The sequence below is a fragment of the Chionomys nivalis genome, chromosome 11 (genome assembly GCF_950005125.1).
Source record: "Chionomys nivalis chromosome 11, mChiNiv1.1, whole genome shotgun sequence".
NCBI classification, from domain to species: Eukaryota; Metazoa; Chordata; class Mammalia; order Rodentia; family Cricetidae; genus Chionomys; species Chionomys nivalis.
Window position 1 is genome coordinate 71,099,972 of NC_080096.1, and position 13,125 is coordinate 71,113,096.

Consider the following 13,125-nt stretch of genomic DNA (forward strand, 5'->3'; position numbering starts at 1 on the left):
TGACACTTCCTTCCATCCTTTCTTTTTTTTTTTTCAGAACAAAATTCTTATTTCAGTAGAGGTACGTAACTTACTTAGAAGATTACAATATGATAGAGTTTTATTATGTTGGACTAGAATTGAGGATGGTAGGTGTTATCCCTAATCTTCATTTGATAATTGTGTAGTGCTTTGAAAAAAGCAGTCATAAAGGGACTGCTATTATTAGGAGGTACAGCCTTGTTGAAGTAGGTGTGGTCTTGTTGGAGGAAGTTTGTCACTGTGGAGGCATGCATTGAAGTCTTACATATGCTCAAACCATACACAGTAACACATAATATTCCAATTGCCTGCATAAAGAAATGAAACAAATAGCTCTTTCTCCAGCAGCATGTCTGCCTGTACATTGCCATGTTCTCTGCCATGATGATACTGGACTAAATCTCTGAAATTGTAAGATGCCACCTCAATGAAATTACACATACGAAATAGTGAGAGGTTTTCCTTTATAAGAGTTGCTGTGGCCATGGTATATCTTCACAGGAAAAAAAAAACAAAAACAAAAACAGAAATTAGTACCAGAGACTGGGCTATTATTGTGATGGGCCTCACCATGTTTTTGTTTGAAGTAATATAGACCTTGTGACTGTGGATTAGTAAAAATAGTTGAACATGTAGACCTCACATTGTTTTTATTTGAAGAAATATAGAACTTGTGACTGTGAAATAGTAAAGCAGTTGAATATAATAAGTGTTGCTTACTGGGACATACTAAGAGAAGCATGGAAGACAATGGTACTGAATGTGATTTGATAATCAAGAGGTTTTAGAGGATAAATATATTAATTTGTGGCCTAGATATAATTCTTGTGATATTTTGGTGAAGAATGTGATTGCAATTATCCTTTTTCTGAAAAACAAAGTAAAAAATTTTAGATTAATTTATTTGACAGTGGAAGTTTCAAAGCTACCTAGTACAGACTGTATTATGTGGATATTAGTGGTAAATCTAATGAAGACTTATAGTGAAAATTGAATAAGATGAGCAGGATAAATTATGAAATATAAAATTTAAGGATAAAAGGAGCACTGAAAATTGGAATGGAACTAAGTGTTCTGTTCAAGGTGATAAACAGATCAAGAAGTGGAATAATAGTAGTGGCGACTTCAGGGCAAGATCCAAACTAGCTAAGTTTCTGACTTGTGAAAAGGAACTAGAGAAAAGTTTACACTTGTGTGTGCTGATGCTCACCTTGAATTCAAGTACTCAGAAGCCAGAGACTGGTGAATCTGTGAGTTTGAGGTCCAGATTCTTGTTCAGAGAAATTTTCTGAACAACCAAACTTAAGCAGTGAAGAAAATCATGGAGAAGAGAAAGCTAGTGACGATGTAATTGAATGAAAGTGCCCTGTTCCAGTTCAAGCAAGCAGAAGAAATTGGCAGCTTCAGCTATATGGTTCTGACTATAGAAATATATATAGAAGAAATGGGTTATGAAATTTTCCTCATGACTAAGAAAAGCCAGTGAGATCAGGCATCTGTCAGTGATGTTTCTGAATGGAGGCCATTGTATGAAACTGTGAAGTTTTTGCCTGATTTGAGTGGAGACCACAGATGTTGGAGATTCCAGCGTTGTGGGATATATGCCAAAGAAAGCTGATAGCAGGGAGTGGAACCAGCCTAAAAGAAAAAAGCATGCTACAGTCAATTAAGCTGAATAGGGTTTGAGATCTGAAGAGAATTTTGACATCAGACATGGTAGCTCAGTTTGGAGATTGTCCAGTTTATTTTTGGTTTTCCTTGTGCCAGTATTTTCTTATTATTCTCTCTTCCCTACATTTTATAATAAAAATGTGTGTGCTGTACCATTATATGTTAGAAGTTCGTAATCTGCCTTTTTATTTTAATTTTTCAGGGAATTACAATTAAGAGATTGCATGAATCTCAGTAGAGACTTTGAACTTTAGACTTTTAAGTGAGCTTGAGACTATTATAGACTTTGGGAATTTCTGAAGTTTGACTGAATTTATTTTTCAATTATGATCTGGTTACAAATTTGGGGGAGAGCAGGGAGTGGAATGTGGTAATTTAAAAAAAAATGAGCCCAAATAGGAATGGTATTATTAGGAGGTATGGTCTTTTTGGAGTAGGTGCCCTCTAGTTGGAGGAAGTATGTTACTGTGGATCCAGGTTTTGAGGTCTCATATATTCTCACATCCAGTGAGGTAGTCTACTTCCTGTTGCCTTTAGCAACACATGTAGCAGCACATTCTACAGTAGCATATCTGCCATGATCCCAAACATGATGATAATGGAATAAACCTCTGAAACTATAAACTGCCACTTTAATTAAATGTTGTCCTTTGTAGAAGTTTATGTTGTCATGGTTTATCTTTACTGCAATAGAAACCCTAACTAATACAGTCTGCCATTGTCTGACCTAATCTAATATCTAAAAGTCATTATATTCTTATTGTTGTTATTCTCTGGGGTTCAATGTGGCTCTCTACAATTTATTGTCCTACCTTGTGTCAGCTCTGGTGCAACAGAGGCTGCTGGCATGAGACTTTGTAAGAGCTTCAAGAGTTTATATGTCTGTGGAGTAGAGAAGAACAAGGCCTACCTATGTTATTCTAGTGAAGTCAGGGGCTCCCACCTTACGGAGAGTGAAATTTGGGTGACTTTCTAGGTGGGGTGAGGAGAGACTTCTTTTACTGTAGTTATTTAGAATAGCTAAATTAATGTTGAGTCTGTTTTATTTTAATGTTATGAAGAGAAATTTGTTATAAATAGGTGATAACTGTTTAGAACTTAATTCCTTACCCATTTATTTTATTTGCATTTGAAGTTTATAAAAATAAATATAGTACTTTGGTATTAATTTCTTTGTATTATATTTTACTTTTTTTAGTATGTTTTAGCTTCATCTATGCTGTTGCAAAAGGCAATGGTCTGTTCTTTTACACTGTTGAGTAATATATATAAGTTTATAATCTTACTTTTTAAGTATTTGGATAGTTTCCGATATTGACTATTTTCAATCTATATTTTCATAGATTGGTTACATAATTTATCCCAGGTAGCTTCTTAAGTTCTATTTATTTAGTTAGAATTGTTTCAGGCACAACTTTTAAAGAAATTATCAGTATTATCTGAGCAATTGTACAAGTTTGTACTTTTGGGAGCAGGGAATGAAAAACTAAGGTCTCTATGTTCTTGGCAACAATTGTCTGGCCTTTTCATTTTGTTTATTTCAGTGCTTATTATTGGATTCTACTATAGTATTAATTTACATTTCTCTGGTGACAAGTGATGTTGAACATGTTTCATGTATATATAGTTTTGTTAAGTTCTTATTAAATCTTCTGTTCACTTTTGTTGTAGTTAAGTTTTTACTTGTAAAACCTCTTTATATTCTTCATATAGCTCATCAGGTTATACACATTCCCTCATGGTCTCAAACATCCAATTTTACATGGTACTGTGTGTAGGGACTCTTCCAAGAAATCCATATCTATGAAGAACATTGAGTAACAGAAGTTGATTAGTCTGCTGCATTTTACAATAGAAACAGGTGATTTATAATATACATTTATACTTTTATTTCTATGTTTCTTTATGTTTCCTTCAGACCAAAGAGCATCTAAAGTTGTGCCACTACATAAAAATAAACATCTTTAGTTTTACAGCTGTGACTATAACTCTTCCTTGGGTCTACTAATCTTCACTGGGGAGCCTACAATCATCTTCCTGGATATAACTATAATTCACATGGATTAGAATCATTAGGATTCTTTACTCTGTGCCAGGATAGTTTCTCCTGCTAGTGGAGCAGGATCTTGTCCCTGTATGGTTCTTTGAAAGGAGAAATCTGTCTGGAGGAAGCATGCAGCAGGTTATGCTTAGTAAAAAAAAAGAAAAAGTCTTAACTGTGTTGATTTGAAGTTCACTGAGGAACAAGATTTGATGTCTTGACATCCCTGTCTACTGAGTAAGTTCAAATTTCTACTTAATTTAATATAATAATGTGGTCCAGCTCAAAAGCTTTAGTTGCTCCTATCTCTCTGATCGGAGGTTCATTGTTCTTCAACATTAAGTAAAAAGTCATCACAAATTATAATCACAATCTCAGCAATCATAGCCAAAATCATTAGTTCTACCCACCAAATATTTTTGTATTTTTGAGGCCATTGTGGTAAGGAGTATTTATGTAAGTTCTTTTGGTGAGTGTAAGTGTAAGAGAAAGTAGCATCTATCAGTCCTAGTAGAAACTTAAAATCTATTGTGTGATGCATTGAATTCCCTTTCCAATTTTGTCACTTGCATAGTTCAAACTGCAGATTTTCAGTATGAGACAAAGACCTCTTCACTTCTCCTAGGGAAATGCTTGAATCCATGTACGTCAAAGATGGAAGAATCTAACACTTAAAATAAACCAAGTAGCTATGGTTTAAAACCTCAACCATCCCCATACCTTTAAAAATATCTAGACTCTTTGGTTGTAGAATCTTATGTAGGTGAAATAAAATCATATGTAGGTGAAATCATATGTAGGTGAAATAAAATACCTACATTACAAGGTTTTGGCAAGTACTAACATCTTTGAGACTCTTTTACCAAAGAGTTTCTATAATACACTAGCTTTATTAAGAAATCAAACACACTGATTAAAAAAATAGTATTAGGAAATCAGACAGAAAGCTCCTTTTTATAATTTAGTTTAGGTTATCAGATATCAAACAAAAACAACATTAGGGAACTGGTGGTATTGCTCAGAGGTTATAAAAAGTTACTTCTTATAGAGAGGACCAAAGCTTGATTCTGAGCACCCAATGATATCTTATGATTCAGAGAGGTTACAATATCTAATAAAATAGGATGCTCTGTCTACAAAAATGAAAAGTTGTTCTACTCATGAAGAGCAGAGTGGGTATACACCATAAATCCCCCTACTCAGGAGACAGAACCAGGTAGAACCCTGAGTTTGAGGCTAGTCTAATCTACAAAGTGAGTTATAGAACAGTCAGTACTATACAGGGAAGCCCAACTTCAAAAAACAAAGAAAGAAGCACAATCAATAGCAACAAACCAACTACAAAAAAGAGTACTATGGCTCTCTACTTGTCCCACCCAGCTTGCATCCAGAACCCTTCTTCCTTCTGCCCCCTTTCCTCTTTGGGCACATAACACCATCCAGCTCAGTCTGTCTGGCGCTGGGGGCAAATCCTCAGGGCAAGTAGGCAGGCGAGACTTCCTTTGTTTCACTGGCCTGCCTGCAACAAGAAGGTAAGGGCTTTGTTTACAAACTACCCAACCTGCAGGGAGATCTGATCTAGGCACCAGGAGAGACAGCAGCCCGGTGAGTTTGTGACTAGCGGCGGTGGAAGCAGCCCTGGACAGGGAACTCTGAAGTTCCTCATCCCCCACCCTACACTCCCTGGGCTCCCTGCATGGGCTCTACACCCTGCATACTGCCTCTCTCTTCTTGTCCCACCCAGCTTGCAACCAGAACCCTTCTTCCTCCTGCCCCCTTTCCTCTTTGGGCACATAATACCATCCAGCTCAGTCTGTCTGGCGCTGGGGGCAAATCCTCAGGGCAAGTAGGCAGGCGAGACTTCCTTTGTCTCACTGGCCTGCCTGCAACAAGAAGGTAAGGGCTTTGTTTACAAACTACCCAACCTGAATGGAGTTCTTATCTAGGCACCAGGAGAGACAGCAGCGGGGTGAGTTTGTGACCAGCGGCGGCGGAAGCAGCCCTGGACAGGGAACTCTGAAGTTCCTCATCCCCCACCCTATACTCCCTGGGCTCCCTGCAGGGGCTCTACACCCTGCATACTGCCTCTCTCTTCTTGTCCCACCCAGCTTGCATCCAGAACCCTTCTTCCTTCTGCCCCCTTTCCTCTTTGGGCACATAACACCATCCAGCTCAGTCTGTCTGGCGCTGGGGGCAAATCCTCAGGGCAAGTAGGCAGGCGAGACTTCCTTTGTTTCACTGGCCTGCCTGCACCAAGCAAGGTAGGAGCTTTGTTTATGAACTACCCAACCTGCACAGAGATCTGATCTTGGCACCAGGAGAGCCATCAGTGGGAGAGCTAATCTGGGTACCAGGAGAGCCGTCTTTGGGCACGGAGATCTGATATTGGTACCAGGAGAGACATCACTGGAGCACCAGGAGAGCTATCACTGCAGGGTGCCATCACTGGGAAGGTACATCAGTAGGCAAGGAGACCTGATCCGGTAAAAGAAGATCCATAGGGGAGCATTCGGAGAAAGAGATGGGCAGGCGCCAGTGCAAGAATTCACCCAACAATCTGAAAAACTATATGAAACCAACAGAACCCAGCGACCTCACAACAGGAGGACATGAACACCTTAATCATGAAGAAGTAGATAAAATTGACTTTATGAAAGTGATTGACGCCCTTAAACAGCATGTAAAAAATGCCCTTATAGAAATGGATGAGAAGTATAACAGAAAGTTTGAAGAACTGAGTAAATCAGTGAATGATACCCTAGGAAACCAAGGAAAAACAATCAAACAGATAATGGAAACAGTTCAAGGCTTAAAAACTGAAATGGAGGCAAAGAAGAAAACACAAACAGAAGGCCAGCTGGACAGGGAAAATCTAGGTAAACGAATAGAGACTACAGAAGCAAGCATAACCAACAGAATACAAGAGATAGAAGAAAGAATCTCAGATTCTGAAGATACCATAGAGAAAATAAACACGCTGATCAAAGAAAACAGCAAGGCCAACAAATTCTCATCACAAAACATTCAGGAAATATGGGACACAATAAAAAGACCAAACCTAAGAATAATAGGAATAGAAGAAGGAGAAGAAGCGCAGCTCAACCGTCCAGAAAATATATTTAATAAAATTATAGAAGAAAACTTTCCCAACCTAAAGAAAGATATACCTATGAAGGTTCAAGAAGCATACAGAACACCGAATAGGCTGGATCAAAAAAAAACATCCTCTCGCCATATAATAATCAAAACACAAAGCATACAGAATAAAGAAAGAATACTGAGAGCAGCAAAGGAAAAAGGCCAAGTTACTTATAAAGGTAAACCTATCAGACTTACACCTGACTTCTCTATGGAAACCATGAAAGCCAGAAGGTCCTGGATAGATGTACTGCAGAAACTACGAGACCATGGATGCGAGCCCAGACTACTATACCCAGCCAAGCTCTCGTTCACTATAAATGGAGAAAACAAAATTTTCCAGGATAAAAACAATTTAAACAATACGTAGCCACAAATCCAGCCTTACAGAAAGTAATAGAAGGAAAATCATTAATCAAGGAGTCCAACAATGACCACAGTAACTCAGACATCTAGAGACCCTTTACCAGCACATCTCAAAGAAGGGAAACACACAAAATCTACTACTAAAAAAAATGACCCGAGTTAACAACCACTGGTCATTAGTATCACTTAATGTCAATGGACTCAATTCACCTATAAAAAGGCACAGACTAAGAGCTTGGATACGAAAACAGGATCCAACATTCTGCTGTTTACAAGCAACACACCTCAACCACAAAGACAGGCACCTACTCAGAGTAAAGGGCTGGGATAAGGCTTATCAAGTAAATGGACTTAGGAAACAAGCAGGTGTGGCCATACTAATTTCTAACAAAGTTGACTTCAAACTTAAATCAATCAGAAGAGATGGAGAGGGACATTTTCTACTCATAACAGGAACAATTCATCAGGATGAAATCTCAATCCTGAATATCTATGCCCCTAATATAAAAGCACACACGTACGTAAAAGAAACATTGTTAAAACTCAAGGCAGCCATCAAACCGCACACATTAATAGTAGGAGACTTTAATACTCCTCTCTCACCAATGGACAGGTCAACTAGACAGAAACCTAACAGAGAAATAAGAGAATTAATGGAGGTAATGAATCAAATGGACTTAACAGACATCTATAGAATATTCCACCCAAATAGGAAAGAATATACCTTCTTCTCTGCAGCTCATGGAACCTTCTCAAAAATCGACCACATACTCGGTAACAAAGCAAACATTCACAGTTACAAAAAAATATTAATAACCACCTGTATCTTATCAGATCACCGTGGATTAAAGCTAGAATTCAGCAACAATGCTAGCCCCAGAAAGCCTACAAACTCATGGAAACTGAATAGTCAACTACTGAACCATACCTGGATTAAGGAAGAAATAAAGAAAGAAATTAAAGTCTTCCTTGAAGACAATGAAAATAAAGAAACAACATACTCAAACCTATGGGACACTATGAAAGCAGTCCTGAGAGGAAAGATCATAGCACTAACTGCCCACTTAAAGAAAACAGAGAAAGCACACATTGGAGACTTAACAGCCCACCTGAAAGCTCTAGAAAAAAAAGAAGCAGACTCACCTAGAAGGGGTAGAAGACTGGAAATAATCAAACTGAGGGCTGAAATCAACAAAATAGAAACACAGAAAACAATTGAAAGAATCAATAAATAAAAAAGCTGGTTCCTGGAGAAAATCAACAAGATTGATAAACCCCTATCCAAACTAATCAAACGGCAGAGAGAGAATCTGCAAATTAATAAGATCAGAAATGAAAAGGGAGACATAACCACAGACACAGAGGAAATTCAGAGAATCATTAGATCTTACTACAAAAGCCTGTATGCCACAAAACTGGAAAATGTAAAAGAAATGGACACTTTTTTAGATAAGTACCATATACCAAAGTTAAACCAGGACCAGGTGAACAACCTAAATAGACCTGTTAGTCGTGAAGAATTAGAAGCGGTTATCAAAAACCTTCCTTCCAAAAAAAGTCCAGGACCAGATGGTTTCAATGCGGAATTCTACCAGAACTTCCAAGAAGACCTAATACCTATACTCCTTAATGTATTTCACAATATAGAAACAGAAGAGTCATTGCCAAATGCCTTTTATGAAGCTACAGTAACTCTGATACCAAAACCACACAAAGACACAACCAAGAAAGAAAATTACAGGCTAATCTCACTCATGAACATTGACGCAAAAATCCTCAACAAAATTCTGGCAAACCGAATCCAAGAACACATTAGAAAAATTATCAATTATGATCAAATAGGCTTCATACCTGAGATGCAGGGCTGGTTTAACATACGCAAATCTATCAATGTAATCCATCATATAAATAAACTGAAAGAAAAAAACCATATGATCGTTTCATTAGACGCTAAAAAAGCATTTGACAAAATTCAACATCCCTTTATGATAAAAGTCTTGGAGAGATTAGGGATACAAGGGTCATACCTAAATTTAATTAAAGCTATATACAGCAAGCCGACAGCTAATATCAAATTAAATGGAGAGAAACTTAAAGCCATCCCACTAAAATCAGGAACACGCCAAGGCTGTCCACTCTCTCCATACCTCTTCAATATAGTTCTCGAAGTTTTAGCAATAGCAATAAGACAACATAAGGGGATAAAGGGGATTCAAATTGGAAAGGAAGAAGTTAAACTTGCATTATTTGCAGATGATATGATAGTGTACATGAGCGACCCCAAAAACTCCACCAAAGAACTCCTACAGCTGATAAACGCCTTTAGTAATGTGGCAGGATACAAGATCAACTCCAAAAAATCAGTCGCCCTCTTATACACAAAGGATATGCAAGCAGAGGGGGAAATAAGAGAATCATCACTTTTCACGATAGCCACAAAAAGCATAAAATATCTTGGGGTAACGCTAACCAAGGAATTCAAGGATCTATTTGACAAGAACTTTAAGTCTTCGAAGAAAGAAATTGAAGAGGATACCAGAAAATGGAAGGATCTCCCTTGCTCCTGGATTGGGAGGATCAACATAGTAAAAATGGCAATTCTACCAAGGGCAATTTATAGATTCAATGCAATCCCCATTAAAATCCCATCAAAATTTTTCACAGATTTTGAAAGGACAATAATCAACTTTATATGGAGAAACAAAAAACCCAGGATAGCCAAAACAATCTTATACAATAAAGGAACTTCTGGAGGCATTACCATCCCTGACTTCAAACTCTATTACAGAGCTACAGTAATGAAAACAGCGTGGTACTGGCATAAAAACAGAGCAGTCGACCAATGGAATCGTATAGAAGACCCGGATGTTAACCCACAAACCTATGAACAACTAATTTTCGATAAAGGAGCTAAAAGTATACAATGGAAGAAAGAAAGCATCTTCAACAAATGGTGCTGGCACAATTGGATGTCAACCTGTAGAAGAATGAATATAGACCCATATCTATCACCATGCACAAAACTCAAGTCCAAATGGATCAAAGACCTCAATATCAATCTGAACACACTGAACCTGATAGAAGAGAAAATGGGAAGTACCCTACAAGATATGGGCACAGGAGATCGCTTCCTATGTATAACCCCAGCAGCACAGACATTAAGGGCAACATTGAATAAATGGGACCTCCTGAAACTGAGAAGGTTCTGTAAAGCAAAGGACACTGTCATTAAGACAAAAAGGCAGCCTACTGACTGGGAGAAGATCTTCACCAACCCCGCTACAGACAAAGGTCTGATCTCCAAAATTTATAAAGAACTCAAGAAACTAGACTTTAAAAGGATAATTAACCCAATTAAAAAATGGGGCACTGAACTGAACAGAGAATTCTCACCAGAAGAAGTTAAAATGGCCAAAAGATACATAAGGTCATGCTCAACCTCCTTAGCGATCAGAGAAATGCAAATCAAAACAACTTTGAGATATCATCTTACAACTGTCAGAATGGCTAAAATCAAAAACACCAAGGATAGCCTTTGCTGGAGAGGTTGTGGAGAAAGGGGTACCCTCATCCATTGCTGGTGGGACTGCAAACTTGTGCAACCACTTTGGAAATCAGTGTGGCGGTTTCTCAGAAAAATTGGGATCAACCTACCCCTGGACCCAGCAATAGCACTCTTGGGAATATACCCAAGAGATGCCCTATCATATGACAAAAGCATTTGTCCAACTATGTTCATAGCAGCATTATTTGTAATAGCCAGAACCTGGAAGCAACCTAGATGCCCTTCAATGAAAGAATGGATGAAGAAAGTGTGGAATATATACACATTAGAGTACTACTCTGCGGTAAAAAACATTGACTTCTCGAATTTTGCATGCAAATGGATAGAAATAGAAAATACGATCCTGAGTGAGGTAACCCAGACCCAAAAAGAAGATCATGGGATGTACTCACTCATAATTGGTTTCTAGCCATGGATAGGGGCCACTGAGTCTATAATTTGTGATCCTAAAGAAGCTAAACAAGAGGGTAAACCCAAGGAAAAACATATAGATATCCTCCCAGCTATGGGAAATAGACAAGATTGATGGGCAAAAAATGGGAATCTTGGGGGGTGGGGTGGGATGGGGATGAGGGGTGATGGGGAGAGAAAAGTGTGAAGGAGAGGATGAGGGGAACTGGGGGAATCGGGGTGATTGGGGGTAAAGGAAGGTTGGATTGGGGAGCAGGGAAACTCATACCTTAGTTAAGGGAGCCACCTAAGGGTTGGCAAGAGACTTGAACCTGGAATGGCTACCAGATGCCCAGGGCAATGTCCCCAGTTAGTTCATTGGGGCACCTGAGGATAGGGAACCTGAAATGAACCTATCCTATAATCATACTGATGAATATCTTGCATATCGCCATAGAACCTTCATCTAGCGATGGATGGAGATAGAGACAGAGACCCACACTGGAGCACCGGACTGAGCTCCCAAGGTTATAATGAGGAGCAGAAGGAGAGAGAACATGAACAAGGAAGTCAGGACCATGAGGGGTGCACCCAACCATTGAGACAGGGGGGCCGATCTATTGGGAGCTCACCAAGGCCAGCTGGACTGCTACTGAAAAAACATGGGACAAAACCGGACTCTCTGAATGTGGTGGACAATGAGAGCTGACGAGAGGCCAAGGAGAATGGCACAGGAACTTTCATCTGGCGATGGATCGAGAGAGAGACAGAGACCCAATTTGGATCAACCGTCTGAGCTCTTAAGGTCCAAATGAGGAGCAGAAGGAGGGAGAACATGAGCAAGGAAATCAGGACCACGAGGCGTGCACCCACCCACTGTGACAGTGGAACTGATCTATTGGGAGCTCTCCAAGGCCAGCTGCACTGGGACTGAATCAGCATGGGTTGAAACTGGACTCTCTGAACAAGGCGGACAATGAAAGCTGATGAGAAGCCAAGGACAATGGCACTAGGTTTCGATCCTAATACATAAACTGGCTTTGTGGGAGCATAGCCTGTTTGGATGCTCACCTTCCTGGACCTAGATAGAAGTGGGAGGACCTTGGTCTTCCTGTAGAGCAGGGAATTTGGACTGTTCTTCAGTATCGAGAGGGAGGGGGAGTGGACTAGGGGGAGGAGAAGTGGAGTGGGGATAGGGGGAGGGGAGCGGGGGGAGGGGGCAATATGTGGGAGGAGGGGGAGGGAAATGGGAAACGGGGAGCAGTTGGAAATTTTAATTAAAAAAGAATAAAAAAAAAGAGTACTATGTTTATTAAACATTGCTATTTGATATTTATTATATTAATTTATATTTATGCAAGGATAATCTAGCATTTTATGCGATTTATATAAATTCAAACTGAAATAAGTTCTCTTTCATTTCATAACAGGTCATATTGGTTGCTAGTAAATTAAAAACTGAGTATGAATAGGATTTACTATCTAATATCTAGGTTATATAAACTCAATTCTCCTCTATTCACTGAACTTTCTATTGCTCCAAATCTCAGAGTTACAATGAGTACCACATTTGAATATTTGGTAACTGGGACTGTATATCTTATCCCGAGTCCTTTTACTAAGAAAGACAGCTATTTTTACATATTTTATATAGGATGCTATAATTTTTCCTTTGGATTTAATACCTGTGAAACATTTAATTATTTTCAAATGAAACAGATTTGTTCTATTTTCCTACTGAATATATACAGAAAGAAATATGAAGAACTATTGTGACATCATAAGCCTGTCCAATATGAAATATTCATATTTTATGATGTGAATGAATTATCATGCTGTTCACTGAGTAAGCAAATTTTTGTGGTTGCTGGTTTCAAATTGTCTGGGAAATCACACATAATTTGTTTTACAAATTATATTACTAGATTCTGAC